This window comes from Phoca vitulina, unplaced genomic scaffold (assembly GCF_004348235.1).
Source record: "Phoca vitulina isolate PV1807 unplaced genomic scaffold, GSC_HSeal_1.0 scaffold48, whole genome shotgun sequence".
Taxonomy (NCBI): domain Eukaryota; kingdom Metazoa; phylum Chordata; class Mammalia; order Carnivora; family Phocidae; genus Phoca; species Phoca vitulina.
Window position 1 is genome coordinate 535453 of NW_022589751.1, and position 6000 is coordinate 541452.

The window sequence follows — 6000 nt, forward strand, 5'->3', positions numbered from 1 at the left end:
CGGTGCAGCCTTGGGCAAGCGACGTAGACGCTCTGACCCTCATTTCTGCCAATGGTAACACAGCAGGAATGCCACCTTCCTTCGGGGCTGCTGCGAAGCCCGGAGCACCAGCAAGCCGCGCCCAGCACACCGCGACTGCCCCGCCCACGGCAACCACCGTCAGTATGATTTGCCCATCGGCTGTGCGTCTTTGTTCGGGCTTCTGCATTCGATGCCTGGCACATACTTGGTGCTCAGTGAACATCTGTGGCACTGAGTGTGGCCTCTGGAATTCCCCTGGGGCTGCTAAGCTTGCTGGGTGTGATGCATCCGCCCCTCTGCAACCCTGACCTTGCTCATTCCAGCTGGAAGCCGTTAGCTGTCACCTTCAGATGGGTGCTCTCCATCCAGCCCCCCTCGATCAGGCTAAGACATGACTGACCTCTGGGGGTGGGGCAGGGAGGGAAGGCACACAGGCTGGGGGGAGAGGAGTTATGGAAAGAAGGTGAGCCCTGGGTTGGGATCCTGATGACCACTAATGGTCAAATTTGTGACCTTTAAGTCATGGTCTTGTTTGTAAAGTGACGGGGCACTGACGGGGAGGTTTAAGCAGACAACCTCTCAGGGCCCTGTAAGTCCTAACATTCTATAAGGAGGGCATGTTCCTAGATGCCGAGTCATCGGCTTCTGGCGACTGGGAGTCCCGTGTTGCCAGCTGGGGCCGAGAGAAAATCTGTCCCTCCGCAGGGACGTGTGACTTGAGTGGCACTCTCCCAGCCCAGGAGCAGGCCCCGTCTTTCTTTGCTTGCCCCTCCATTGACATCACAGAAAGCCCAGAGGAGCCTACCTGTGGTTGTCTCCACGGTCAGTCCTGGCTAAGCTTACCCTGCCAGTGTAGACAAAACCCTCGCACCTCCCAAGAGCTAGAGGTCTCCCTATTCTACTGCCTTAGATGCACGTCGCTCCAGAGCTTGCCACCACTGTGCCACCAAAGCCAGCAGCTGTGTCTGTGACACTCGGGGAGCACGGCGACCCTGCCTGGGCTCCCTGGTCCTGGGGCTCTGGCCCTAGATGCTGCAGAAGCAGGAGCTGCGTGGCTGCCCCTGGGGCTTGGGTCGGTGGCCAGAGGCGTGGTCTCCTCTCCCCATGCTCTGAGAACTGCTGGGGCAGCCTCCGCCGGCCGGAGCTGCCTCCTCTTGCAGCCCCGACGCCCCACTTGGGCTGAGCAAACGGTGTGAGGGGAGGGGGCGGCCAGCAGTAGTGGAACCAGCAAGGGAAGCCGGGCCGGGTCATGATGGGTTAGACGGCAGGGCGAAGGTTGGGTGTGAATGCGGAGGCCCATGAGGGAGGTGCCCAGAGCCGGTGGAAGGCAGGAGCCGTGTGGATGGAGGGGAGGGGCAGGTGCGGGCAAACGTGAAACGGGAGATATCATGATCCAGCTCTGCCATCTTGAGCAAGCTAGCTGAGCTCTCCGACCCTCTGCTTCTCTGTCTGCAGATGGGGGCGGCACGGTACGGCATTCTGTATTAATGAGATAATACAGAAAATGTGCTCAGTACGGTGCCTGGCCCCTGGTATTTTTCTCCAAAAGTCAGCAGTAGGTCTGCACCTGCTGTTCATGACCTCCATCTCCACTGACGACACCAGGTTTCCTGTCTTAGTTACGGGCTGAACAGTGGTGTTCTTAAGCAGCACGGCTAGCTGTTGAGGGGCGCGGGGTGTTCATGATGTGGTCAGCCGTGGACACTGGCTTCTGAGAGATCCGGGCTGTGCTCGGGGGTGGGGGGGGGGGGGGGGAGGGCTAGTGGGTAGCCATGGAGCTCAGGAGAAGGGTCCGGAGACTCCATGTCCAGCGTTCCAACTGGTGGGCTGCCTGGGGCCAGAGCTTGGTGGTGGAGTTGGGGGGTTAGGGTGGGGAGATTGAGGGGGGACGGTCACCAGGCTTGGCGACAAAAAAGCTTGGTTCCAACCGGGCTCTGCCACCAACTAGCAGGTCCCTTCCTACTCCTTACCTTCCCCAGTTGTAAAGTGACAGACTTCATCATGATGCTCCTAGGGGACCTTACCGTTAGGACCCTGGCAGAGTCTCTAAAGGTCCCATCTTATGTGGAGCATGGACTCCTTTAGAAAACTGAAGAGGGCATCAGGCCCTCACACAAGCAACACAAACTTCTGTATAAAAATTCCTGGGTGTTCATGGATTCTCTCAGATCCCCCCATAGACCCGGGAGTCTGGGGTCCTAATCATCCTCATACATAGGGAGCGATCATGCCCACCTGCCAGCTAGCAAGCTGTAATAAAGGAAAACAGAATGCTGGGTCTGCCTGCCGCAGCCACGGCCCTCATACACACCAGCTAATAATGAGTTTTTCTCCTATTTGCTGATGGAGGACACTTGTAATAAAGTTTAATGTGGAAGAACACGGTGCATTTAACCAAAGCTGTAAACATCTCTAATTCTATTTAAAACTATAGGGTCCAGTACATTAACGTTTAACAATCAGACTCTAAATTGGTGTGTGAAGCTAATCGAGCTGTGTTTATTAGGAAGTAGACACCAAGTCATCTTTTATCAATGACAAGAGAAGGAGCAGAAAACTGCCCCCCCACCCTATGCATTAATTAAGAGTCTTCCCCAAATCGCCACCCTATGGAAAGACACCGATTGCCTCGGGGAAAATCTACTGAGCAGAGCACACAGGGCTCAGTGCCAAAGTCTGTTAGCCCTGTGCACTTGGGGAATTGTTTTCCCCAGCAAAACAAATCATTTTTAAAAATGCAAAATGTACAATTAATTCAGAAAGAGCAAAGGCTCAACCTCTATTGTATTTGACCTCTGCAGAGTGCACACTGCTGAGTGCTTCTTCCTTCGAGAAACTCCCAGACATGGCTTTCTCTGATCGCTTGCTCTCGCCTGGCCTCCTTCAGGCTCCTCACCTGCTCCTGGAGCTGCCAGCAGGGAGCTCCTCATCACTCAGGTCTGGGCACCTTCTCTCCACATTGGGCTGCCTTTCCCTGGGGATTTTGCTCACTGTCAGGCTTCGGCTGTGACCTATACTCTCAGGACAGCCCCCAACCTTCCAGGGGTTCCAGATCCACATTTCCCAACAGTTTACATCGATGCCACTCCAAACACAGTCCGGATTCAGAAGCATGGGCATTCCTTGGGGGCTTGTCAGAAACATAGACTCCCGGGCCCCATATAGACTTCCTGAACTACGATCCACAGCGTATCAAGATCCGGTAATGTCCTAAAGTTTAGGGAGCACTCCACCATAGCTCACATTCAACCTGTCCATGCAGAAGGCAGGCCCTTCCTCCAGACCATGAATGTCTTCTTTGTTTTCCATCCTGGTGAATAGCTTCTGTCCAGTGTATGGGGTGGGGGTGGGGGGTGGGATGTGATGGAGAGTCAACATCCCCACCATGTGGTTGCCTCACCTTATAATGGGCTAGGAACGACACAGAGCTGGGTCCCACCTTCTCCCCCAGGAAACACAGGGACACTGAAAGACATGTTCTATACGGAAGCCACACTAAACTTCACAGCCACACAAAAAGACTCCCTCCAGTATCCCTGTGGCGTGGCTCATTTGAATCTCCTCCTCGTGCCTTTCCCCTGCTGTCCCCAGTGCTGCTTAGTACTGCTCCAGGCCTTCTGGTATCCCTACTCCAAGCCAGAGGGTCCCTCCATCAGGAGAATATAAGTCCTGACAGTCCCTCTCCATCAAGAAGTGTCTTCAGGGCCCTGAGAAGGTCTGCTCAGTGGGAAAGTGCAGAGACTCGTGGCTGCAAGGACCTCATGGGACATAATGTAAGTGGACTCCTTGGGTAGGGACACTCAGTGGGAATCTTTTGCTTCCTGAGCTGGGAAGCAACTTTGATGCATACTATATTAGTCAGAATTCTTGCCATTGCAACCTGATGAGCTTGAACAAAACCAGGATTTAGAAGATAGGAAAAGAGGGTAGTTAATTGAATCAAAAGAAGATCTGAAGGAAAGAGAAAAGTCCGGGAGATTCTAGGGTCTGGGAGCTAGGATTCTGTGCTTTCCTCCCTGCTTCTCTCTCGAAGTCTCCTTCATTCTTCAAGGCTTCTCTACTCACCAGAGACATGGCTGGAGGCAGATCTGGTATGTGGCATCCTAGCTTTGCTGCCCAAGGGAAAGATGCTTTGTTTCTCCCAAGGATTCTGATTAGTCCAGGCCAGGCCTCTTGCAAGCTTTGGACCATTTTTTGTGGCCTGGAGCATGAGCCCCATTCTTGGCCCAGCCTAGGTTGCAGTCATGCATATCAGAGGCAGAGTGATGAGCAAGGGCGTGAACAGTCCCTGAAAGCATCAGCTGGTTCAGTGTTCTTATCCCCAGTGAGTGTTTGGGCTTATCGATGTGTGGGATGACCCAGATGACTATGCACTAAAAAATACCAAGTGCCCCATGTCATTTTCACTCCAGCAAGTATCAGGAAGGGTGTGGAAGGTGGGGGGCGGGGGAGCTGGCTTTTTCTGACTCGCCCTGTGAGCTACAAAATCATGATGCTTTAATGAAGACATGATCCCAGAGAAATCCCAACCCTTTCCCCCCACAACATGGGGCGTTTAGTTCAGAACTTTAGTTCAGAGCTTGAGGATGCCGTTTTTCACTGCCTTGCTTCCTGCCATGTTTCCATGTTTCCATGTTAAGCCTGGCCTAGGTCAAAGTTCACCACCAAACCTTAGAGTATCTATGAGTAACGGGTTCTTACTTGTTTTGATTTCATTTAAATGTACAAGCAATTGTCCCTTTTATAAACTGCTTTAATATAGTTGTTTCAATAGATGCCTGAGAGTAAAAGCAAGTTGAAGAGCTTTTCCTAATTTCTATTTGATATGTTTCCCCTTACTTTAGAAATTTAAGGCATGGTTAGTGATTTACTTGATAGAGAATAAACAAGTAGACCCATTTTTTTAGTTTACTATGACAATAATGTCCAGATTTATCATCCCAAAGAAGCACCAGGGACAGATCATCCATTGCTTCTAGTTGTGAGCTGAACTGGGACGGTTTGCTTCTGGAGATAATGGTGGGATGAACTCTGCTCGGATGTGGATGGTACCTTCCAAGATTCCTTCAGGAAGCATTTTCAGTAGGGGGTGATGGTCTGGCAGGCTCCTTTTATACTCTATGTCTATCTGGTCCCCCAGACACACAGCATAGGGTGGATTTATGCAGTTATGACCAGAATGTTGGAGAAAAAGTCTGGGTTGACTCTATAACAGTGACCTTTAAGACTAACCTGCAGCTACCAGCTCTGAAAAGCTTGTGATCTTCTTAGTGGCATGTGTTTATTTCCATATATGATGGCCCTAAACTCCCTCTGAATTTAAGGACATGGGTTTGAGGGTGACTGAAGTTCAGCTCGGTTCTGCAGAAGGCTGGGGGCTCCCCACCCTCTTGCTTCTCCCCACAATCTTCTCTCCATGTACCCCACTCTCCACCCCCACCTGTCACCCCCGGGGGCCCCACTAGCCCATATGGCTCCTCGTGCAAATGAAGAAATCACCCTCCTTTCTCAAAACACCAAAGAACCACAGTCTGCTGGAACATTGCCATGATAAAATAGGATATGCTGCCCATGATAATTATATGAATTGTGTGCCAACCATATATTCACTCTCCTAAAGGATGCTCTGGGAAGGTCCAGTGAATCCTTCCAGGTGGTATTTCTTCCTCAAAAGCTGTGTGGTTTATTCACTATCTTTGAAATTTGGCAGAGGGGAAGGGAAATGAGATGCAGGTATAGGCCAGAGAGAATGACTTCCTCTTTGTAAAGGCAGATTATTTCTGCTTCTAGAAAATCTACCTGCTCCCAATGCGGACCCTTTCCAATAAACCACAAGATGTACTCATAAGCTATCATGGGTCTTTGCGAGTGTTACTGCAGAGCTAAGTTCATGGACAAACATTTGCTTTTTGAAGCTATTGTAATGAGAGCCTTACACTGTAAAGAAATTTTCATTCTGAAGATAAGTACTGGCTGTCG